General features: G+C 44.9%; 1 protein-coding gene across 3 annotated transcripts in view; it reads right to left on the reverse strand.

The window, feature by feature from the left end:
- Window positions 1–26,053, reverse strand: part of b3galt1b (UDP-Gal:betaGlcNAc beta 1,3-galactosyltransferase, polypeptide 1b) — a 150,572-nt gene that overhangs the window by 24,584 nt on the left and 99,935 nt on the right. For 2 of the 3 annotated variants that reach the window (XM_072473725.1, XM_072473732.1), the window contains exon 2: window positions 14,652–14,792. The exons of the other annotated variant lie outside the window; for it this stretch is intronic. The gene's annotated coding sequence lies outside the window, so the exon portion shown is untranslated. The remainder of the gene's footprint in view (window positions 1–14,651; window positions 14,793–26,053) is intronic. 3 annotated transcript variants of the gene reach the window in all.

Below are 26,053 nucleotides of genomic sequence, written 5' to 3' on the forward strand. Positions count from 1 at the left end.
TTTTTTCTGTGAATCACCTTGGGATTATACAAGAATAAATTTTAACATGTTATTAGTTGCACAAGTAATTGGTAAATGAATCAGAAGGGACATCTGAAACATTTTCTATTCGGTGAATTGTTGTACCTGAAATGTGCGGCATGAAAAGGCAGCGAAAACAGATTCAGCAGTGACTTTTTAAAAGGGAATTGGGTAAAAACGAGAATGAGAAAAAATTGGTGGGCTGTGGGGGAAGAGCAAGGAAGTGAGACTCCTCTGTGCTGTATAATTCTATGAAACATAATTGGCTCTGATCATGTCAGCTTCACTGCACAAATGAGGATTCTGCACCTTCGGGGCGGCCTGACGCCAGAGTGGTTCACGCCACTCCTCGGCGCCGGTACGGTCCGTCCCACCGGTTAGGGGAGAATCCCGCCCCATGTTGCAGCTATATAAAACCTTGGCTAGGCTGCATTTGGAGTATTGCGTACACTTCTGGTCACCACATTATCAGAAGGATGTAGAAACTTTGGAGAGAGTGCAAAGATGTTCCACCACGTTGTTGCCTGGTCTCGAGGGTGTTGGCTTTGAGGAGAGATTGAACAAATTAGGATTGTTTTCACTGGGAAGACGGATGCTGGAGCAAGACCCGATAGAGGTCTACAAAATTATGAGAGGCATAGACAGGGTGGACAGTCAGAGGCATTTTTCCAAGGGTGGAAGTGTCAATTACTCGGGAGCACAGGTTCAAGATGAGAGGGGGAAAGTTTCAGGGAGATGTGCGGGATAGGTTTTTCACGCAGAGTGTGGTGGGTGCCTAGAACACACTGCCAAAGGATGTGGTGGAAGCAGGCACATTAACAACTTTTCAGAGGCATCTGGATGGATCGATGATTAGGGAAAAAATAGAGAAATAGAGGCATATGGACTGAGTAAAGGCAGAAGGTTTTTTTTACTTAGCGAATCATGATCGGCACAGGCTTGGAGGGCCAAAGGGTCTGTTCCTGTGCTGTACTTTTCTTTGTTCTCAGTGCTAATTGGTCTAGTTAAACAGGCACAAAGCTCACTTCACTAACAACTCGGTTCCCGACACGGTGCTGTCTCGCCCTCACGAGTGGGTCGACTACGTAAGAATTCCATCCTTTGTCTCTTGCGACTTTAGAATTTGTATGTTTGAAATCTGCAATCATTAGTAACAGGCACAGCTGGATTTACTATAACCAAGACAGACAAGACAAGATTCAACCTTCCATAATAATGAATGGAATGTTTGCAAGCTGCAGAATAACACTACCTGCTATACGAAAACATCAGTATTCTATGAAATACTGACATGCTCATCAGGTTGCTATAGAAACTGGCACTTCTCTTCTCATTTGTGCAGTGAAGCTGACATGATCAGAGCCAATTATGTCTCATGGAATTATACAGCACAGGAGTCTCACTTCCTTGCTTTTTCCCCACAGCCCACCAATTTTTTCTCATTCTCGTTTTTACCCAATTCCCTTTTAAAAAGTCACTGCTGAATCTGTTTTCGCTGCCTTTTCATGCCGCGCATTCCAGGTACAACAATTCACCGAATAGAAAATGTTTCAGATGTCCCTTCTGATTCATTTACCAATTACTTGTGCAACTAATAACATGTTACAATTCATTCTTGTATAATCCCAAAGTGATTCACAGGAAAAATATAAAACAAAATATGACACGAGCCACGTAAGGAAATATTAAGTCAGGTGCCCAAAAGCCTGGTCAAAGGGATAAGTTTTTAAATGTGTCTCAAAGGAGGAAAGCGAGGCGGAGAGGTATAGGGAGGCAGTTCCAGAGCTTCAGACTTAAGCAAAATAAGGCACAGCTGCCAATGGTGGAGCAATTAAAATCAGAGATCTTCAAAGCCAGAATGAGATGAGCATAGACATATTTGAGGGTTGTAGGATGGAAGTAGGTGACAGTGATAAGGATGGATGAGGCCATAGAAGGATAAACAAGGATAAGAATTTTAAAATCAAGACCGGGAGCTAATGTAGGTCAGTGAACACTGGGGTGACAGGTGAACGGGACAGCTGTCCACTTGGGATGGAGTGGGTCAGTGTCCTGGAAAATTGCATAACTAGGGCAGTTTAAGGGCTTTTAACTAAAAAAGCAGGAGGGAAGGGATCGGTGGCGAGGGATTTAGAAACCTAACAGTAATATTACATAAGCAAATAACGTCCATACAAAGAATAGCACTAAAAAGCATAAAGACTCTTAATCTGAATGCACAAAGCAATAAGTGTTTTGTGTCATCTGCAAATGATGGTATCATTTGCCACTACTTCCCATTCCCCAATCTTAGCACCAGATTTTTCAAATGCTTCTTTGATAGATAAGTGATCTGATAATTTAGCAAGAGGAAAGAGGTCGAGAGAGGTGCAGCTATCTCTCATCTGTGTACTAGTATTGTGTTTTCCAATGGTGCCAGTGGAATGGAGTTTGGGTGTGAAATGGGAGTGGGGAGAGATCCATGGGTGACAAGAAAGGTAATGATATAGGAGCAGGAAGAGAAGCCATTTCAAGTGGTCAGCAGTTTAAAGGGGAGCAGGACACGGATCTCAAGGACAAAATAATTTGATGAGGACATGAGGAGAGATAGAAGAGAAACTAGAAGATGTGACGTCAGGGTGATGAAGTTTAACCTGGTGGGCTAGTGGAAGTGAGGGATATGGCAGAGGCAACTGATTGGATGGTCTCACCTTTTTTAAAAAAAAATGTTTATTCTCCATTTTCACATTTTCTTCAGAATTTACACCCCACCAACAAACAGTAAACGGTAACAAATACAATGTCAATCCCCTTATCAACAACAACGATCCCATCCTCCCACCACCCCAAACAACAGCCCACCTGACAATATAAGCATCAAATAAACAAACCCTCCCAAGGTGGAAAAAAAAGGAAAAAGGAATCAGGAATCGCCTATGGTCACCATTGACAAATATAGTCCAGCCCCAACCCCCCCACCCCCAATATTCACTGCCATCCAATCCCCGAAAGAATACCGTGAATGACACACATGAATTGTAGACACCCTCCTCCCAGATTCCTCCCCTCCACTTCGTCTTGTAAACTCCTCCCCCCAACCTGGGTTCCTTCCCCCAACTTTTCACCCCAGATAGGCTCACCGAAACCTGTTCTACCAGGCATCCCATGGCTACAGCCCCTCCCCCCACCTCACTCGCGTTCACTGGCTGGCTTAAACTGGCCAGTGTGGAGGCCCCCGCCCGGGTCTCTTTCCCCCTCACCCGGTCCCAGGAAAACCAAGAGATCGCCTTTAGCACACAAACCCCGCATACACACCCAATCCCCAAAGAACCATTATTCCAAATGAAAGTCCCATCTCTTCCCTTGTCCAAATATATACCGCGTCGACTCATTTAGTACAGACACCAACACTCAGTGAAAAAATAAAGTTACATGAGGCTACATCGGTACACGACCATTTCTCAATTTTGCCACAGTCTTTCTGCCTTCGCAAACTCCACCGCTGCTTCCACCATCCCAAAATAAAAGTCCTTGGATTTATAGGTCATCGTCAACTTAGCTGGATATACTATGCCGCTCTGCACCTTGCTGATGTACAGTGCCTTCTTCAACCGGCTGAAGGCAGCCCGCCTCCTCGCCAGCTCCACCATAAAGTCTTGGTATATGCGTATACCAGCTCCAGCCCACTGCACCTCCCGCTTCTGCTTTGCCCAGCACAAGACTTTCTCCTTCACGCTATACCTACGGAAACACACAGTTACTACTCTTGGCGGCTCACCGCCTTTGGTATAGGCCTCCACGACCGATGAGCCCGATCCAGTTCATATCGGGAGGGATCGTCCCCCTCCCCCAATAGCTTCACAACATTGGGGCAAAATACTCCGTCGGCCTCGGGCCTTCCACCCCTTCGGGCAGACCCACAATCCTCAGATTCTGTCGCCTGGATCTGTTTTCCAGGTCTTCCATTTTGGCTCGCAGACCCTTGTTGGTCTCTGTCACCTTCCGCAACTCCTTCCCCATCGAGGTGAGTTGATCACTGTGCTGCGATAATGCCTCTTCCACTTCCTTCAGTGTCTCACCTTGCTCCTGCACCTCCGCCGCTACGCTTGATACCGCCGCCCTCACCGGGACAATCGCCTCCTCCACCAGCACTTTCAATACCACCCCCATCTCCTTCATCACCGCTTCCATGTGCTTTGTGAGCTGTTTTTCAAGTTCCACGGCCATCACCGTGGTAATTTGTTCTGCTGTGAGCGATGCGGCCTCCCTGGTGCTCCAGCCTCCGCTTTCCTTACAGTTCCTGCGCTGACTTTTTCACTCACCGGCGGACTTCCGTTAACCCCCTTTTTCACGGCCGTTTTTCTCCCAAACTTGGACATTTCTCCTCCCTGTGCCTTCTTACAGCCTTTTCAGCCTCCGTTGCCCCCGGGACCGGGCGTTAAAACTCCAAAATTTCTATTCCGGAGCGGGAGCCCTCCATTGTGCAGCTGCCTCCCGCCCGCCGTCACCGGAAGAATCCGGATGGTCTCACCTTAGTGGCAAAGATATTCATGGGCTCCTCATGAGATTTAGGGAGGATAAGAGGGCAGTGATAATAATAATGCTCTTTATTATTGTCACAAGTAAGCTTACATTAACACTGCAATGAAGTTACTGTGAAAAGCCCCTAGTCGCCATACTCCAGCGCTTGTTCGGGTACACTGAGGGAGAATTCAGAATGTCCAAATAACCTAACAAGCACGTCTTTAGGGACTTGTGGGAGGAAACCGGAGCACCCGGAAGAAACCCATGCAGACACAGGGAGAATGTGCAGACTCCGCACAGACAGTGGCCCAAGCAGGAATCGAACTGGGATCCTGGCGCTGTAAAGCAACAGTGCTAACCATTGTGCAACCGTACAGCCCGAGGAGGGAGAATACGATGAGTTAAGATGGGAGTTGAAATCACCAAAGATGAAAAATCGATCAGTGCAGAGGATGGTGTAGAAGGTAATGAAGACATCTCACTCAGAAAGTTTTCTCTCATACTTGGGAGGGCAGTAGAGAACGATGTTCTTTTGATGAGGTGCGATGGGTTGGAACAATAAATAAGAATATGCCAGAGGAGTGGAGGGTCAGGCCAAGGCATGATCTTAAGATAAGTGCCACACCACTAACGTGACTGACGCGGCAAGTGGTGGACGATGGAGGCAGTCAGTGAAACTTAAGGGGAAAGGTGTCATCACCCCTAACACAGGTTTATATTGAAGTCATGACATCAGTTAAATCATCGACAATAAACTCATGGATATCAAGGATATTGTTCACGAGTGGTCAGTCTGGAGGAAGATGCGTAGAGGAGTGATGAGAGCTCATCTGCTGACTAAGTCTACGGTGTCAGCAGGGAATTGGTGGTATGCACAGGTAAGAGATTAACAAGAATATCCCTAGTCAGGACAATGGATAGGAAGTTACATGAAAGAGTAGGATGGGGCTTTTGGGAATGCTGTGCCTATCCTCAATGTTTTGGAGGGAAGCAATAGGCTTATCTAAGAGGGAGTCAAGCCTTGAACAGTGGCAAGAAAGCAGGAAGTTAGAGAAGTACTGAAAGATTAGGGTAGACAATGACGAAGGCAGAGTACCCGTGATGGGAGTAGTAGTAGGAGGCTTTCTACCACTGCTAGAGACTGTTGTTCCTTATTACTCTTTTAAAACCCAAGGCACTGTGGTTAGCACTGCTGCCTCACAGCTTCAGGGACCCAGGTTCAATTCCCGCCTCGGGTGACTGTGTGGAGTTTGCACTTTCTTCCCGTGTCCGCGTGGGTTTCCTCCGGATGCCTCCCACAGTCCAAAAATGTGCAGGTAGGTGGATTGGCAATGCTAAGTTGCCCCTTAGTATCCAAAAGGTGAGGTGGGGTTACTGGGTGGAGGTGTGGGCTTGGGTAGAGTGCTCTTTCCAAGGGCCGGTGCAGACTCGATGGGCCGAAAGGCCTGCTTCTGCACTGTAGATTCTATAATTCTATACTGAATGCCCCTGTCAAATCTCTCCTTACCCTTTTCTGCTCTCGGGAAAATAGTCCAATTTTTTGCGCCACTTCACATTGTTGACGTCTTTCATCCCATAGAGGTAAGGACCAAGAAGTGGGTTTCAGTCTTCATTCAAAAACAATGTTAGTAAGGTTTTGTCTTTACCTAGACTTCAGGAAGTAAATTATTTCATTAGATGAAACAAATCCTGCCTCTCTTTGTTTGCAGGCATTGTAATAAATAACTTTAATTCCTTTGGAAAGTCTAAAAAGATGAGATCAGTGCAGTAGCAAGAAAGAATTTTAGCTCACAAGATCAAGATATAGGGAACGATTTATCTGGAAAAAATTTATGTCTGGTTTTGGAAGCATTTAGCAGGGTATTTCTTGGCAGCTGTAGTGCCGGGAAACATCCGGCTATTCAACAGCATTTTGCCGATTTTCATTGGCCTCAGTGTGTTTTTCTCTGCCGAGGCCGCACCGAGAGTAATTTCCTGCTGGCCAACCAGGCAGGAAAGACTCCTCGCAGATTGGGGTGCCATTTTGTCTGGCTGCCCAGATCTTTGCCCCCTTGCAGCTCTCCTCCCTTGTATTTTGACCCCACAACCTCAGGGAGGCCCCCGGGAACCCCCCCCCCCCTTCTACCCTGTAATGCCCCTCCGGCCTAATCCTTGGCAGTGCCAGCCTGGCACCCAGTCATCCTGGCACTGCCACTCTGGCAGCAGCCCTGCCAGCCTGTCAGTGCCATCTGGGCACAGCCAGAATGACACTGCCATGGTGCCTGGGTGGCACTCCCAGAATTCCAGACTGTCAGTGCCAAGGTGCCTGGGAGCAAGAGGGAGTGCCAGCGTACCATCCTGCCCTTTCTCCAATGGCCTGGAATACCACCACCCCTCCCCCCAAGTGCCATTATGACTGGTCCACATTTGTGGAAACCAGTACTAAATGGCACCCTCGCGAGGTCACCTAGGCACGGCCCCAGGCGCCAGGAGAATCCCGTCAACGCGTATTTACATCTCGTCTAGTGAGGACAAGATCCAGATTGCGAAGTCTTACAAGACTGTTAAATCTCACGAGGTGTTTAGAGCGTTTCAAATTTCGCGAGATGCCTCTCACTGGATTTAACGGCTTTGTCCTGACACCAAGTCGGACGCGACAAGGCTGTTCAATCTCGCCAATAGAATCAGTTTGGGTGGAGATAAAAATAGCAAATGAAAAAGAAATCACTGATGTGAGCAGGCTACAGGAATGCGAACAATAGTTATACACTGTAGGGCAGAGGACAAATCAAGAAATAATAGAAGCTTGCAAGAAAGATTGGGAGATTTTAAAATTCATATAGAGTGGACAAATCAAATTGTAAAGGTAGCCTAAGAATGATATAATGGAAAGTATTGGGATGGTATGTTCAAAAAATACATTGTGAAACCAACCCCCAAACAAGCTATTTTTAGATCTGGAAGTGTGTCATGAGACAGGATTTATTGGTAGTTGAAACAAGAAGGAAAAAATATGTTATATCGCCGTCAGCCGGATTACATTCTAAAATTATTATTTTTCTCTGTTTTTCAACATGGACAACTGCTGGGCTGACAAGATGGTTCCAGCTGGTCTTGTGCTGGCTTCTGGAAGTTTCTGAGCAGTTTGAAAGGAAATAAAGGCTAACAGCTCAAATGCCCTGGAACGTAACACACATTGCATGTGTTAAACATTCCAGTCAAGTCAGCACAACCAGATTAGCTGTCTGCCACAGTCAGCTATGAACAACACAGCTGTTTGCAACTCCTAGTCTTTAATCTGGTGCTGGTGGCCTAAACGTTACCTGTTCCAACACACAATTGCTTTCAACCAGGGGTCTTGTTTAGTCAACCTGAAACCGATATCTCCAAGAACAAACGGAATCCTGGCTGCTATTAAACACCTCAAGATTCTAGCCTTGGGAAAATAGAACCTTTGTCCAACATCGAGCTATGGGAGGAGGTATGTCATATGACTCCCCCCAAGTTGCCAGAATTGTAATATTGCCCTGTGGACCTGAACTCAGGCAGTTACAGTTTGACCTCTGAAGAGAAAGGACAAGTTAAGCAGCTTGCGATGTCTAACAACTCTGCATGCCTTCTCCCAGGTGAAAACTCTGTTTCTGGAAAGATGAATCACCCTGCAACAGTCAACCACCCCTCTGAAAGACCATTCCATTAGACTTTTGATTTTGGACTCTGGGCCACGTAAAACTCAAACTTATATTTTACTGTGGTCTGGCCCCAAACCACCTTCTTTACCCCTATCCCTCCTTGTATTGGATGAGTGCAAACAGGGGCAGACATTGCAAATACCTCTGCTTTTTGTGAGTGTGAAATGAATTAACCTCTTTTATTTTGTCTTACCTCGAGTTTGCTGTGCAAGTGTTTCATAAAGGATTGGAACATTCCAAATTTAAGGGTTGGGCAAAATATGTCACCACTTATAAAGAAGGAAATTAAAAGTAAAAGAAAAACACCTTTCTGTTTCTAGACAAATAGTGAGAGGAGAAATTAGGGCTGTTTAAATTAACGCCCCCCTCTCCCTACTGTAACAATAACCTAATAGTAAAGGATACATTGGGGAAGGGTAATCATGACAATGAATTTCACGTTCAGCTTGAGGGTGAGAAACATTGATTTGAAACTAATATCTTCAACTTAAATAAAGGCAATCATGAAGACAGTTGTTAAAGTGGACTGAGGAAATAAAGATAAGACAGTGAACCAACAGTGGCACGCCTTTAAGGAAATATTTCATAATTCTTAACAATTATATATTTAATTGAGAAAGAAAGACTATGTGGTGGATAAACTATCCGTGGCTAACTAAGGAAGTCAAGGATGGTAACAATTTGAAAAATATATACAATGTTGCAAAGACTAGTGTCATGATAGAGCGATATTAGGAACTTGGGTCCAAGAATGGGGTCCAAGAATGGGGTCCAAGACGAAGCAGGCAATTTAGGGGGTAAACAGACTGAAGGAAAAGACTGCTAGCAGCAGAGTTAGAGGGATACGCCGACAGCTTGAGTTACCCTGTCCCATTCAGACTTAAACTCATTAGTGGGAATACACAGGATGCCCTGGTTCAGCCGAAATGATCCAGTCAAGATCCATTGTCACTCGGGGCAACCTTGTTTGACCAGCCATCATCCATATATGCCCACCTCAGGGGTGAACCATTGTTTCAGGGGTGGAGAGAGAGAGGAGAGAGAGGAGATAGATAGATAGAGAGAGAGACCAGATACAGACTTTCGAAAAGGGTTCTTATAGCAGAGAATTGCTTTGTAACTAAAATTATCACCATTACCTGCCTATGTAAGGGGAATGAGAGCTGTATGTTTATAAGACATGTTATTTAATGAGAACTAACGTGTTAAGGTTAAGAAACAGCATGCAATCTGTTAGTGTTAGAACTGAAGAAAAAGTTTAAAATATTGTTCTCTTTTGTTTTAATAAAGTTTGTTTATAAAGTAACCACACTCTGTTTCTTATATTATTATTCCTGGAACAAATCAATCTTTCTTAAACTTAAGAAGGTTATGGCATCTGATCCAACCTCTTGACCTCTGTTGAGCTGACCAGGTGTCTCTAACACTGATGGTCAGCCAGGGGATCTTATTAACCAGCAGAGGAACAACTAACGAAAAAGGAGAGAGAAAATAGATTATGGGACAGAACTAGCAAGAATTGCAAAAACAGACAATACGAGCTTCTACAAGTATATAAAAAGGAAGAAAGTAGCTAGTTAGTCCCTTTGAGGACTGTAACTGAGGAATTAATAATAGGAAACAAGGAAATGGGAGAAACTTTGAGCAAATATTTTATATTGGTCTGCATTGTGGAATACACTAAAAACATCCCAATAATAGCAGGAAATCAGGAGTGGGGGAAAGAGTGAGGATCTTAAAACAATTTTTATTGGAGGAAATTTAGTAGGCACACAAATGGGACTGAAGGCTGATAAGCCCCTGGACCTGATGGTTTGCATCTTATGGGTCTTAATAGAATGTTTGCAGAGATAGTTTAGAGTCACAGAACCGAACAGTATTGAAGATGCCCTTCGGCCCACCGATAAAACTACATTGAATCTACACTAATCCCACTTGCCAGCACTTGGCTCATAGGTTGTAATCTTCAAAAATTCCATAGATTCTGTAAAGGTACCAGAAGATTGGAAAATCATTCATAATATATAGTATGTGGATATGATATGGATGGTCCATCTCGGCCTCCTCCTGAGGTCTCCAGAATCACAGCTGCCAGTATTCAGCTAATTTAATTCACTCCATGTGATATTGAGAAATGGCTGAACACACTGGATATTGGAAAGGCTATGGGTCCTGACAACATTCCAGCAATAGTACTTCTATTCTTGTACTAATGGTGCCCTTAGCCAAGCTCTTTCTGTACAGCTACAGCACTGGCATCTAACCGGCAATGTGGAAAACTGTCCAGGTATATCCTGTCCACAAAAAGCAGGTCAAAACCGGGCCAATTAGTGTGCCATCAGTCTACTCTCAATCATTAGCGTAAAACGTGACAGCGTTTACGATGGTGTGGACACTCTGCCACGGGATTAGAGAATCTCTCCCGATATCTTTTCTTTTCTGCATGCACCATTGTAAACGTATTGAAAACAAAAAAAGAGCACTTTCTTGTGCTTTACACTAATTTTGAGCATATTAAGTGCAAGAAATTTATCTCTAAAAGCAATTTTATGCAATGAAAACATTAAGATTGCAAAGAGCAATCAGTACTCTTAACAGCTAAGTAGTTCTATTGGTGTTAAGTAACAGTACGAAGTCTTACAACACCAGGTTAAAGTCCAACAGGTTTGTTTCGATGTCACTAGCTTTCGGAGCGCTGCTCCTTCCTCAGGTGCTCCTTCACCTGAGGAAGGAGCAGCGCTCCGAAAGCTAGTGACATCGAAACAAACCTGTTGGACTTTAACCTGGTGTTGTAAGACTTCGTACTGTGCTCACCCCAGTCCAACGCCGGCATCTCCACATCATGGTGTTAAGTAAAATTAGGTAAATTGCACCGCAACATGAAACATCTGGGCAAAATGTGCCATTAACTTTTGTCCTCTCTAAATAGAAAAGAAGACTGGAGTCATTTCAAAGAAGTAATCCAATTAAAGGGCTCGAATGATGCAATAACAGCTTTCATTCCATGTTGAGTTTTATTTGAGGTCTGGCTGTTTCTGCGCTAACCATCATCCTTAGTGCATAATGCATCTTTCGAGTGTGATGCAGTTCCTCAATGTGAGATCCTCGAGAATTTATTAACATCTCATCTTAGGAAACTGAACAAGTTCCTGAGGACAGACGTTACATGGAGAGAGTTAAAGAACAGGAAATTGTGTAACTCCCAGTGTCTTTTACAGACCACCAACAAGATAAACAGGGAAGGTTTCATTTTATTTTTAATAATAAATTTAGAGTGCCCAATTCTTTATTTCCAATTAAGGGGCAATTTACCACGGCCAATCCACCTACCCCGAACATCGTTTTGGATTGTGAGACCATGCAGACACGGGGAGCATGTGTAAACTCCACACAGACAGTGACCTGAAGCCGGGATCGAACCCAGGTCCTCACAGTGCTAACCACTGTGCCACCGTGCTGCATCCTGAACAGGGAAAGTTGCAGACAATTCAGAAAAATATGGCAAGGATCAGTACTGGGTGATTTTAACTCTAATTGTGAAAAGTAAATTATGGAACAAACTTATTTCGCTTTAAGAAACAATGGAAGAATACAGATTCTCCACGTTATGAACTAATTGAAACAGTTGAAACACTAGAAAATAAATTGCTCCTGGAAAAAACATAGCTCAAAGTGCACAAGTCATCGGACTCTGCTCATATCACCCTAAGCTGTTACCATCTGCCATCGCTCTGCCCAAAATACTAGCTAATCAATATCAGCTATCCTCCTCACTATCAACAACACCACCAATTTTTGTATCATCTGCAAACATACTAATTATACCTTCTACATTCACATCCAAGTCTTTAATGTATACAACAAACAAGGGTCCCAGGACTGATTCCTATGAATTGTGGGTATAGGGTGGGGTGGGCGGGGGAGTGTAAAGGTGGAGTGTTCATTTGAAGGGTCGGTGCAGACTCGATGGTTTGAATGGCCTCCTTCTGCACTGTAAGGATTCTATGTTCTAAAGATGTCGGGCTGGATTCTCCGTCCCATTACGCCCGAAGAACATTTCGCAATGGTACAGAGAATCGGGCATCGGAGGAAAATCGGGATCGGCAAACACGATGCTCCGATCACCCGCTGCCGCCGGGATTAAGGTTCACAATCGCGTGCCAGCAGGAGGATGTAAATGAATGCAAACGGGTCTTAATGACATCCATTTACCGTCCCCGGCACCAGAGTCTCCACCCTCCCATGATTCTCTGGTCCCCTGGCCGGGAATCACATGGCCGGTGACTACTTTTGGTGTTTACCAGTGTAACCCTCATATGATAGACCTCGCAGTGGACCAAGGGGTTAACCCCTTAGGGAAGTTGCTCCCAAGGTCCATCCAAAGGCCACCTTCCCCTCCCACAATGCACTACCTGCTAACCCCTCCTCTACTAGACCCCCTCCCCGGGACCCCCTTAATAGGGAGACCATGCCCGGGGAGCCCATGAGACCCCTGGGTCTCCATGAATATGGAGATCCCCCCGGGACCCCATGAATAGGGAGACCCTCCCATGGACCCCATGAATAGGGAGAGCCCCCCCGGGAGCCACTAACTGAAGGGACCCCCCCACAGGAACCCCATGAATAAGGAGAACCCCCGCCTCTGCGACACTCCCTAACTGAAGGAACCCCCCCCCCCCCCCCAGGGACCTCCTAACTAGAGAAAGATCCCACAGAAACCCGCTTAATAGGAGATCCCCCCAGGAACTCCATGTACAGGGGGACCCCGAGATCCTCTAACAGAAGGGACGCCCCACAGGAACCCCCCTAATTAGAGGGATCCCCACAGAGACCCCCTAACTAAAGGGACCCCACACAAGGACTCTTGACTGGAAGGACCCCCTGGCTAGAGGGGCCCTCCCCCACGGCAAAAAAGAGAACGCAGTCTAGAAGTTAGAGAGCAGTCCAGACAGGGGCAGTGAAACAAATTACAGCTGTAACACTTACCTGGAAGCTCCATGTGTCCATTCCTGGACGGAGAACAGCTGTGACCTGTGTTTTCAACCCTGCAGTTCAACTTTCTAGTAGTGGGCGGTGATTGACAGCTTCCACGAACCAGCTACAGCCTTGATTCATTCATCTACTTTCATACATGAGTGATTCTAAGTGGCAAAACACCAATGTGTACAAACATTGACCACATCAAAGAGAGGTAAGTGCATTTCAATCACGCGCTCGAGTGATTTGAATGCACTCAGAGCAAGGGCCCCCGCTGCAGCCGGGTGAGCATGGGGAGGGTGTGTCGGGTGGGGAGGAGAGCAATGGGGGGACAGGAGGGTCCCGGGTGGAAAACACTGCTGTTTGTCAGTCTCACACCCTCTCCAATTCCTTACAGATATTGAACAGTATGGACAATATTTTCGATCCCGTGGAACCTGCTTTGGTGCAGGCCAGGCGGCACCAGCAGCAACGTCAACAGAGACTCGAGGTGTCGGGGGCGGGGGAATGGATGGAGCTGTTGGAGGTGGGCACGGACCTTGGCCCCCAGTTCAGCTACCGCTCAACGCCCCACCCCAATCTCTCTCCACCACAGCCCCCCTCCCCCACCCCGTCCCCACCCCAAAGGTTTGGTGGGACCGTGTGATGGAATGGTGAGCTCTCGTGCAACGATCACCTAGGTGTATGGTAGGAAGTGCTACCGTGTGCAGAGCTCACACGTTGTCGCACTATGCTGAGCACCAGAGCTCATCATTGAGCGGGTTGTCATCATCCTCCATCCCATGGACCCGACTCGCTGTTACTGCCAACCCAGGACCTGCACCCCATAGTAAGGCAGGTAAGAATCATGGAGGGGGTTGAATGTGCAGGGAGGGATGTGGGGGCATTGGTGCACCCCAAGATTCTCCTCCAATTGATACCAGATCTAAAGAACCTTTCATTTTGGTGTTTCCAGGTCTTAGGAAATTCTTCAAAATACTGCTTATGCCTTTCCAGTGCTTCGGGATTCCTGGACTGCCTCAGTGTTGTGAAGCCAGTTTCTCTGATAATACTGGAGTAGTACAGTGGCACAGTGGTTAGCACTGCTGCCTCACAGCACCAGGGACCCGGGTTTAATTCTGACCTTGGGCGACAGTTGTGTGTGTGTGGAGTTCTCCCCGTGTCTGCGTGGATTTCCTATAGGTGCTACGGTTCCTTCCACAGTCCAAAGATGTGCAGGTTAGGTTAATTGGCCATGCTAAATTGTCCCTTAGCATCCAAAAGGTTAGGTGGGAATGGGATGGAGTTGGCCTAGGAAGGTGCTCTTTCAGAAGGTCGGTGCAGGTTCGATGGGCTGAATGGCTGCCTTCTGCACTGTTGGGATTCTATGAACCATGTCCATAAAATGCGAGACCTTAGACAACTATTATACAATGTGTGCAACACCATGGGAGATCTGTGATCATACAAATAAATATATTTAAGCATGAAATTTTTTACCTTAACTTTGGCTTCAGACTTTCCTCATGAAGAATTCATGATTCATATCATATCCTTCAGTCTGGAAGGAGCATGGAAATCCAGTTTTTCAGCTGACTCCAATTATGACAAGGTTTATGAGCAGGTTCTGATCACTCCTGACTGTTTGAAGAAACAATAATTTGAGCAAACACTCTACACATCTAAATTAAATGCTTTATTTAAAGTGGAATTTAAAGAACAACCTTCACAGTCTAAATTATTTACCAAGAGAGCTTAACATTTTGAGTATTGCTGAAAAATTGGTTGCCAACGTCTTTCGTCTTGCACTCTTCATGACAAATGCACGAATGCCAAATTTCAAACGACCAGATTCAACTTGCTAACCAATCAGCACTCTTTTCTCTTGTTGTATCAATTGTGATAATTGGATTTGGGCATTCTTGCATTTTCCCTGATGGGTTCAAGATGAAAAGCTTCAACAACGTGTCGCTCACGTTTCAGCAATATTCAAACTCGGTACGGCGAAGCGCCTTTGTTCATTTTGGCTAATTATCCTATTGCAACTGAGTAGCTCAGAAGCTAGTCAGAGAATTCATTCAAGACTAACTTGCAAGTATACTGAGGGAGTATAAGAAGACTTAGATAGCTACATCTGATAAGGCCCTAAAACATGGCTGAATATCGCAATGAGTGATTAACATGCACCAGTTGCTTCTGATGCAGGCAGCACACAAACTTAATTTTAAATGATTACTCCATACAATCAGCAATAAATGCACAGTGAGTAGTCCACTCCTAAGCAAGAAGCAGATAATTAGTAAGGCAGGCACCACATGAAGCTTATCTGCACTACTAGTGATTAGCACTGTTGCTCCACAGCGCCAGGGTCCCAGGTTTGATTCCCGGCTTGGGTCACTGTCTGTGCGGAGTTTTTACGTTCTCCCTGTGTCTGTGTGGGTTTCCTCCGGGTGCTCTGGTTTCCTCCCATAAATCTTGAAAGTCGTGCTTGTTAGGTGAATCGAACATTCTGAATTCTCCCTCAGTGTACCCGAACAGGCCTCGGAGTGTGGTGACTAAGAGATTTTCACAGTAACTTAATTGCAGTGTTAATGTAAGCCTACTTGTGTCAATAATAAAGATTATTATCATTAATGCCAGACTGTTTGTCAAACGGGATGGTGCTTGACTCCAACAGGCGCTAGCTATGGTTTCAGAAGAGAATGGGAGCAAGACGAACACTAAATAATTGCACAACATGGCAGTCAAAGCATTTCAAAGACTTTCTGACACAGCATTGGAGGCCTTAACCAAGAGGTCCTCCAGACAAACTCTCAGAAGGGTATGAAGCTGAGATCTATAATGATCAGTGCCAGAAGTGTAGCCTGGGGACATAGATGCAGTGCTGCAAGAAACTCAATGATTTCACACAAGTGGTCTTACATATAGAACAAAGAACATACAGTGCAGAAGGAGGCCATTCGGCCCATCAAGTCTGCACCGACCCACTTAAGCCCTCACTTCCACCCTAGCCCCATAACCCAATAACCCCTCCTAACCTTTTGGACACTAAGGGCAATTTAGCATGGCCAATCCACCTAACCTGCACATCTTTGGACTGTGGGAGGAAACCGGAGCACCCGGAGGAAACCCATGCAGACACGAGGAGAACGTGCAGACTCCGCAGACAGTGTTCCAGCGGGAAATCAAACCTGGGACCCTAGCGCTGTTGGTTAATAAATGCATCTTCAAATGCCACACCCAACTAACAGCACCACTATTTCCGTGCACCACTCCCATCACTCAACTAACTACCAAAAATCTCCATCAATCATGACCGAGACCTAACACTGATTTCCCTCACCTCACCATCCTAACACTGCTGTAAGTCTCACACCCACGTTCTGACAACCACATCATTATATTTTCAGGGCAACAGACGTAGTTTGGTTAAGTGAGACTTTTTGATCTGAATGTTTGCAATTAGCTATTGTTCATTATTAATTTTGCTTATTTCAATAGAGGCAGATCATTTAATAAAATTTATATTACTGAGTAAGTTCATAGAATCCATAGAATGCCTACAATGCAGAAAGAGGCCATTCTGCCCATCAATTCTGCACCAACCCTCCAAAAGAGTGCCCAACCTATACCCCCCCCCCCCCCCCACCCCCCTCCCCCGTAACCTCACCTAACCTACACATCTTTGGCCACAAAGGGGCAATTTATAATGGCCAATACACCTAATCTGCACATCTTTGGACTGTGGGGGGAAACCGGAGCACCCGGAGGAAACCCACGCAGACATGGGGAGAACGCAGAAACTCCACTGGCAGTCACTCAAGGCCGGAATCGAATCTGGGTCCTGGCATTGTGAGGCAGCAGTGCCAATAACTGTGCCATCAAGTTTATATATGAAAAATGTTAAAAAGCTGGATGTTACAGAATTAGTTGTGATCAATAAAAGTGCCATTTAGTTTATAGTCTGAAATTACATTTTCACAGTCAATTGGGTTAGGGTGAATTTATACAACCTCGCATTTAATTTCCTTCCCCAATTATGGCTTTAAAAAATAGGCAGCCTTAATTTCTAGTGAGGATGCAATTACTCATACTGTAGAATGTTCACATATAAAATCATTCAATGGAATTTTATTTATTCTTTCATGGGAAGTGGGTTCACTGGCAAGGCCAGCATTTGTTGACCATCCCGTTTTGCCCTTGAACTGAGTGACGTGCGAAGCCAATTCAGATGACAGTTGAGAGTCAGCCTCATTGCTGTGGACCTGGAGTCACATATAGGCCAGACCAGGTAAGAAAGTCAGATTCCCTTCCCTAAAGTGCATGATGAGCTAAATGGGTTATTACAAAAATCGATGATAGTTTCATGGTCATCATTACTGAGGCTAGCTTTATATGCCAGATTTATGAATTTAAATCCCACCAGGTGCATTCAACCCATATCTCCAAGCATCATCATGGGTCTCTGGATTACATGTTCAATGATATCACCACTATGGGACCATCTCCCATCAAAATTCTTACAATATGATAAAAAGGTTTGTTCTTTCCCTTGTAGACAGAAAGATTATCTCCATAAGTCAGGTTCTATGGTTTGATATACATTTCCAGAAGCAGAGTATTGTGATTTAGCTTCTTCTAACTTACTGGAACAATATTTTTACATTAACTGGTAATATTTTCAGTGAATGTAAATTGAAAATACATTAAATATGTGTTAAAATAATTAAAAATAAAGCATGCCCTTTAGAAATGGGCTAAATTAACAGCAAATCTTCATCTATGTGCACCCTCATGTATAAATGTTGTGCTCACTAGATTTCTTGAATCTTAAGACTCATTTAATTTCCCTTAATCAAACCACACAAAGATGTAATTCATTGCTTTAAAAACAAGAGGTTTGCTCCAAGTGTAATAATGTAGTTTTTTTTCACATTTAGAAATTTAAACTGCTTAAAATCTAAGCTTTAAAAAGAAAGGACAGCTTGCATTTATATCTTTCTTTTCCTGAGTAATGGATGTCTCAAAGCACTTAACAGCCAATAAAGTACTTTCAAAGTATGGTCACTGAAATGCAGGAAACACAGGAGCGAATGTGTGAACAACAAACGTCCACAACAGCAATGTGATAACGACCAGATAAACTGTTACTCTGATGTAGATGGAGAGATAAACATTAGCCAGTACACCAGGGATAACTCCCCTGCTCTCCTTGAATATAATGCCATGGGTCTTTTACATCCACCAAGCAGGCAGATGGGGACTTGGTTTAACATCTCCTCCAATAGATCAGATTCCCTTACACAAAGGAACATGAAATGAAACCCTCAAAATTACCCAAGGCAGAAAGGTTTTGATGCTGCAATGCTTTGAATATCTTCTGGTCCCCTGGTATTATAGTATTAACAGCTTTCCTCAAATGGTGCTTCTTGCAGATAGTCTCTGAATACAGTTTCACTTTCACTTGTTTCATTATTTTGTGGCAGCCTCCATTATTTTTATTAAGTTACAACCCGAGGGAGGCATGGTAGCACAGTAGTTAGCACTGTTGCTTCATAGCGCCAGGGTCCCGGGTTCAATTTCCGACTTGGGTCACTGTCTGTGCGGAGTCTGCACGTTCTCCCCGTATATGCGTGGGTTTCCTCCGGGTGCTTCGGTTTCCTCCACAAGTCCCGAAAGACGTGCTGTTAGGTGAATTGGACATTCTGAATTCTCCCTCTGTGTACCCGAACAGGCGCCGGAGTGTGGCGACTAGGGTATTTTCACAGTAACTTCACCGCAGTGTTAATATAAGCCTACTTGTGACACTAATAAAGAATGATTTAAGAATTGGTCTGGCAGGTCATTTCTATGATGGCCAGTCATTTTCTGTCTTCAGAACAAATTAAAGACTTAAATTCTGTGCAGTTGGGGGTAATAATCGTGCAACACGTGTCCTTCAATGTAAAACGTTCATGCTTTAAAGAAAATGAAGACAAATAAATTAAAACTGGAATCACTGCATTATTAATCCATATTTCTTTAAGAACTGTGACTTACAGAGCAAAAAAATCTACACTCCATTTTAAAGGACGGAACAATTCATTAGCTTCATATTGACAGGATGGATGTTGAAAGGAGCTTTCCTCTTGTGTTTAAAAATGAAGGGCGGGAGTCTCCGGTCTGCCGGCCGCATTTTCTCGGGCTGTGCGCCCTTGCCGGCAGTGGGATTCTCCGGTCCCGCCACCTTTCAATGAGACTTCCCATTGTGGCCACTTCACACCGCTGGGAATCCTGTGGGCGTGGGTGCGCTGCCGGCGCAATGGTGAATTTAAATCTTCCATTTAAAATGCAGATCAGAGCTGTTTTTTCCCCAAAGTGTCATGAATCTTTGGAACTCTTTCCCCCCCACCCCCCCCAAGACTAGTGAAGGCAAGATCACTGAATATTTTTAAGGCAGAGGTGGCTAGTTTTTGACTGACAAAGGAGTTAAAGGCTATCAGGGGTAGGTGGGAAAGTGGAATTAAGACCATAATCAGGTAAGCCTTCATCTTATTGAACTGCGGAGCAGGCTTGAAAGGGCAAATGTCCTGCTTCTAATTCTATGGTCGTATAATCTTGTCAGTTCTAATTGATTCCTATTGCAGTAAGTTTCCACTTTAAGTCGTTTCATTGAACATGTATCCGCTTTATCATCATAGATGTAAAGGAGCCAGCATGCATGCTGAACATTGCAACTTTCACATTCACATTGTTTTGCACTGGGCCTGACGTGGTGTCATGTGACCTGATCGGCCCCCACCTAGGAGTGAGTGTGAAGGAAGTTGTTCGATTGCATGCGAGGCAACACTGGCTTTTGCGGAGAACTGCAATAGTGCTGTACGAAGAAAAACCTTTTCCTCCTGCTCATTTATGTGCAGTATAGGTGCAGTTCCCAACTCTGCAATGTTTAAAAAAAAAATTTGGAGCCCCAGATGTGGCTGCTGTGGAGCATTGAGACAGAGAGACCATTTTAAAGTTGGTGAGAGATGCATTTGCTGCAGGGGAAATTGATTTCCTTGACTTAGGGGCTTGTCTGGATGAGAGATAGAGGGAGCAGTACTAACCCATCAGGAGCCTGACTCTGCAATCCTCTGAATAATTTTGGAGCCCCAAGAGTGGCCTTTGTTAAACCTTGCAGCAGGATCGAGGCACAAAAGCCATTTTAAAGTCTGTAAGAGAGGCCTTTGCTGGAAGCTGCAGTACTGTCCTTGGTTCACAGCATTTTTTGGCAAAAATTATACAACCTTTCAGGAGAAAAGAGGAAGCATGTCCTGACTCTGCGATCGTCTGATTAATTTTGGTGCTCCGAGTTTGGTACTTGCTCAACTTTGCATCAGGTGGAAGCGGAGAGGCCTCTTAGTAGTCATTTAAGATTGTTTACAAAGTGCACCAATAACTTGGAATCGCTCTTCGTCATAGTCAAAAATGCACAGCATGTAGAACGGCATGGTGGCGTTGGTTAGCACTGCTGCTTCACGGCACCGACGACCCGGGTTGAATTCCTGCCCGGATCACTGTCTGTGTGGAGTTTGCACATTCTCCCAGTGTCTGCGTGGGTCGCACCCCCACAACCCAAAGATGTACAGGGTAGGTGGATTAGCCAAGCCCCTTTATCGGAAAAAAATTATTGGGCACTTTACATTTATTTTTTTTTAATGCCCAGCATCTGATGGTGGTGAATCTGCTGCTGCTAAGAAAACAAGAAAAACTATCACATAGAAATGTCTTTAGAGATTATTAAATGATTTGACGCCAGAGATCGAGCAGTTGATATTGGTGCAGTACTTGGATAAACCCCTATGACAGTGAGATCAATCCATTGCAATGCTGGAAAAATTAAACAAAATATACAAACTGATTTGTTATGTTGTAGGTGTAACATAAGCGGCTTCCTTGTGGTGCACTTGACAAAGGAAGGTTCAGACGTGGAGATAGCTTCAACACGTTTATTAAACTATTTACACTTCTATTACTCGGGTTCGACACTACTGCAAATCCTACTATAGCTCCCCAGACTGACTAACCAGTTGCTGCAATCCACGTGGTGGGTGTAATATTGAATCAACCCTGTGTCTCTACTCACTGACTGTCTCCACTGGAAAGAGGCAGATCATGTGTGTGGTGTCCTTTATACATGGGTTGGTGTAATGCCCCCCTGTGGTCGTGTCACCTCCGTGAGTATCGTGAATGTCCATTGGTCGTCTCCTATCTAACTGATCTATTGGCTGAGTGTGTGTGTGATGTTTCTGGTGCTCCCTCTAGTGTCTAGTTAGCCTACATGCATTTATATTGATGCACATCACCACACAAACATCTTTTTTAAGTGCTGCCAAGATAAGTCAGAGTAGAAGCAGCATCACGGAATATATGGTTTAATTCTTGGCAGTCTAGATCAAAGATCAAAACACGTACCGGCCTCCCCAAACAGGCGCCGGGATGTGGCGACTAGGGGCTTTTCACAGTAATTTAATTGAAGCCTACTTGTGACAATAAGTGATTATTATTATTATTATTATTAAAACCAGAGAAAAGTGCCTCTTGGTTTGATGATCATCCAAGCAAAAACTAAAAGCTTGCACGGAGCCTTATAGAATAGGCAGGGTGAGAGTTCACGAATGGGAAGATTCAGTGCTAATTGTGGTTGGTTTAGTGTTTCAAGAGTGATGCGACCATCAATTCACACAAAACCAGGAGTAGAAGTAAACTGTGGCTTTAATCAACAAGAACAGTGCCTGCCTGCGACTGGTCTGCTAGTGAGAGCCGCCTACAGGGCTACTGCTCTTTATACCTCCCCTCAAGGGGTGGAGCCAGGGGCGGAGCCCACAAGGCACCAACATGATTCATTACAGGTAATACCTTACAATGGTCCATAGGTGGAGCCCACATGGGCAACAGCGTGATACAGTTATATACATGGTGAATGGTTACTGCAAAACATTCACCACAAAGAGACATTGATTTTTGTATAGTATTTAAGTAACTGGCGAACAGCTGGTGTTGATACTGAAACAGCTAATGAATTCCCTGCCTACGTGAGGAGAATCATTGAAGAAACCTACCGAAACTTGTTATTAACATCGATGAAATGGGCTTCATTGGAAACATATGCCACAGAGAAAACACATCTCCGAACAGGAGAAGGCAGTGCTTAAATTTAAACCTGCCAAGGACTGTCTGATTGCCTTGTGTGGTGGGTACAGTGGATGGGATTTCAAGTTTAAGCCCTCAGTGGTGTACCAGTCCAAGACACCAAGAGCTTTGAATGGTTATTCCAAGGAACATCCGTGCATCATTTGCCGTTCATATAAGAAAGCCTGGATGACAGGATCACTCTTCCAACAATATTTCCCTCTCTGTACACTATCCCTGCTCCAAGGGAATATTCCGCCAGAGAAAATATTGCCTTTTAGATACTACTCCTCTTAGATAATGCCACAGGCCATCCTGTGATCTTGATGACTTGAATGAAAATGTGAAGGTGGGTTTCCTGCCACCTAACATGAATTCATTGTTAGAGCCCATAAAGCTATGGCAACATTGAAGGCTTGCTATCTTCATCAAGCTCATCAAGGCAATTGATGGTGAGAATGCACCAGGAGCCAGGAACGTTTGGCATGCCTACAACATCCTAAAAGGTATCAATAGTATCACTGAATCATGGGAAAAAGTTACATTGTTGTGTCTGAATGGTGTGTGCTTTTTAAAAATTCATTTATGGGATGTGGTTAGTCCAGCATTTAGTGCCCATTCCTAGTTGCCCTTCAGAAAGTGGTGGTGAGTTGCCTTCTTGAACTGCTGCCGTCCTTGAGGTGTAGGTACACCCACTGTGCTGTTAGGGAGGGAGTTCCAGGATGATGCTCCAGTGACAGTGAAGAAATGGCGATATATTTCCAAGTCAGGGCGGTGAGTGACTTGGAGGGGAACCTCCAGGTGGTGGGGTTCCCAGGTATCTGTTTCTCTTGTCCTTCCAGATGGCAGTGGGGTTTGGAAGGTACTGTCTGAGGAATCTTGGTGAGTTACTGCAGTGCATCTTGTAGATGGTACCCATGGCTGCCACTATTCGTCGGTGGTGGAGGGTTTGAATGTTTGTGGAATGGGGAGCAATCAAGCGGGCTGCTTTGTCCTAGATGGTGTCGAGCTTCTTGAGTGCTGTTGGAGCTGCACTCATCTAGGCAAGTGGCGAGTACTCTATTACACTCCTGAGTTGTGCCTTGTAGATGGTGGACAGGCTTTGGGGGGTCAAGAGGTGAGTTACTTGCCGTAGGCTTCCTAGCCTTTGACCTGCCCTGGTTGCCACAGTATTAATATGGTTAGTTCAGTACAGTTTCTGATCAATGGTAACCCCCAGGATGTTGATGGTGTAAATCATGGCCATGAGTGTGTCAGCGGCCACAGAAAGTCTCATGATGTTGTCCCTGAGGTTCAGAACAAAATTGCCATCTTTGTGAGGGAAGCTGGCTTTGATGAAGGAGATGAGGCTGATGTGGTGGAATTACTTGAATCCCAAGAAGAGGAACTGTCCAAAGAATTTAATGCAGCTAGTGAGTCATTAGTATGAGAGGCACATTGCACTGAAATTTCATGCCCTCAGGCTTTGTCAACAAAACGACTGTCAAGAGCTTTCTAACCCATCAAAGAGGCAATGGAAACCTTCTTCTTGAAGGATGAGCCAAACAAAGAGCACAGTGCCAAAGTGAACAGGGCGACCAACGATGGCAGTCAACTCTCACACGAAGATCTCCAGGTAGAATAAAAAGAAAACCATCCAACTTTCCTTGGGTAGAGATTTCAGGATCGGTGATGATTCTGGCCTTTCACCTTTAGCTCCACAGAAGTTGACTGTTCAACCTATGCGGTAGTCAATTCAAAACCAAATCACTCCAAACATAGGCACATGGAGCACACCAGAATGACAGGGACCTTGATAGCTTGATCTTGGTTTCGGACAAAGGGCCTGTTCTGTGCTGTACTGTTCTATGTTCTATTAGTCATTGGACTTCTGTATGCAGAAAATGATGTGTGCGGGCTCGCTCAGGGCAAGTGAGAAAATGGGCCTTCCACTATCCATCCAGAAAACAAGGATTGGATTGGATTTATTTATTGTCACATGTACCGAGCTACAGTGAAAAGTATTTTTCTGCAAGCAACACAACAGATCATTAAGTACATGAAAAGAAAAGAAAATGAAAGAAAATACATAATAGGGCAACACAAGGTACACAATGTAACTACATAAGCACCGGCATCGGGTGAAGCATACAGGGGTGTCGTGTTAATGAGGTCAGTCCATAAGAGGGATGTTTAGGAGGTTAGTAACAGTGGGGAAGAAGCTAGAACATAGAACATAGAACAGTACAGCACAGTACAGGCCCTTCAGCCCACAATGTTGTGCCGACCATTTATCCTAATCAGAGATCAACCTAACCTACACCCCTTCAATTTACTGCTGTCCATGTGCCTGTCTAAGAGTCGCTTAAATGTCCCTAATGACTCTGAATCCACCACTTCTGCTGGCAGTGCATTACACACACCCACCACGCTCTGTGTAAAGAACCTACCTCTGACATCTCCCCTTTACCTTCCTCCAATCACCTTAGAATAATGCCCCCTCGTGACAGCCATTTCCACCCTGGGGAAAGGTCTCTGGCTATCCACGCCTCTCATCACCTTGTACACTTCTATCAAGTCACCTCTCTGCTTTCATCGCTCCAGTGACAAAAGCCCAAGCTCCCTTAACCTTTCTTCATAAGACATGCCCTCCAGTCCAGGCAGCATCCTGGTAAATCTCCTCTGTACCCTCCCTAAAGCATCCACATCCTTCCTATAATGAGGCGGCCAGAACTGGACACAATATTCCAAGTGTGGTCTAATTAGAGTTTTATAAAGCTGCAGCAAAACCTCGCGGCTCTTAAACTCAATCCCCCTGTTAATGAAAGCCAACACACCATACGCCTTCTTAACAACCCTGTCAACCTGGGTGGCAACTTTGAGGGATCTATGTACGTGGACCCCAAGATCCCTCTGTTCCTCCACACTTCCAAGAATCCTGCCTTTAATCCTCTATTCAGCATTCAAATTCGGCCTTCCAAAATGAATCACTTCACATTTATCAAGGTTGAACTCCATCTGCCACTTCTCAGCCCAGCTCTGCATCCTGTCAATGTCCTGTTGTAACCTGCAACAACCCTCAACACTATCTACAACTCCACCAACCTTCGTGTCATCGGCAAACTTACTAACCCACCCTTCCACTTCCACATCCAAGTCATTTATAAAAACCACAAAGAGCAGAGATTCCAGAACAGATCCTTGCGGGACACCACTGGTCACCGACCTCCAGGTGGAATACTTTCCATCCACTACCACTCGCTGTCTTCTTTCGGCCAGCCAATTCTGTATCCAGACAGCCAAATTTTCCTGGATCCCATGCCCCTAACTTTCTGAATGAGCCTACCATGGGGAACCTTATCAAGTGCCTTAATGAAATCCATAGACACCACATCCACTGCCCGACCTTCATCAATGTGTCTCGTCACATCCTCAAAGAATTCAATGAGGCTTGTGAGGCATGACCTGCCCCTCACAAAGCCATGCTGACTATCTTTAATCAAACTATGTTTTTCTAAATAATCATAAATCCTATCTCTCAGAATCCTTTCCAATAATTTGCTCACCACATACGTAAGACTGATGGGTCTTTAATTCCCAGGGATTTCCCTATTCCCTTTCTTGAATAGGGGAACAATATTCGCCTTCCTCCAATCATTCGGTACTACTCCAGTGGAGAGTGAGGACACAAAGATCATCGCCAATGGCGCAGCAATCTTCTCCCTCGCTTCCCGTAGTAACCTTGGGTATATCCTGTCAGGCCCAGGGGACTT

Source organism: Scyliorhinus torazame, chromosome 2 (assembly GCF_047496885.1).
Source record: "Scyliorhinus torazame isolate Kashiwa2021f chromosome 2, sScyTor2.1, whole genome shotgun sequence".
In the NCBI taxonomy this organism is placed as follows: Eukaryota; Metazoa; Chordata; class Chondrichthyes; order Carcharhiniformes; family Scyliorhinidae; genus Scyliorhinus; species Scyliorhinus torazame.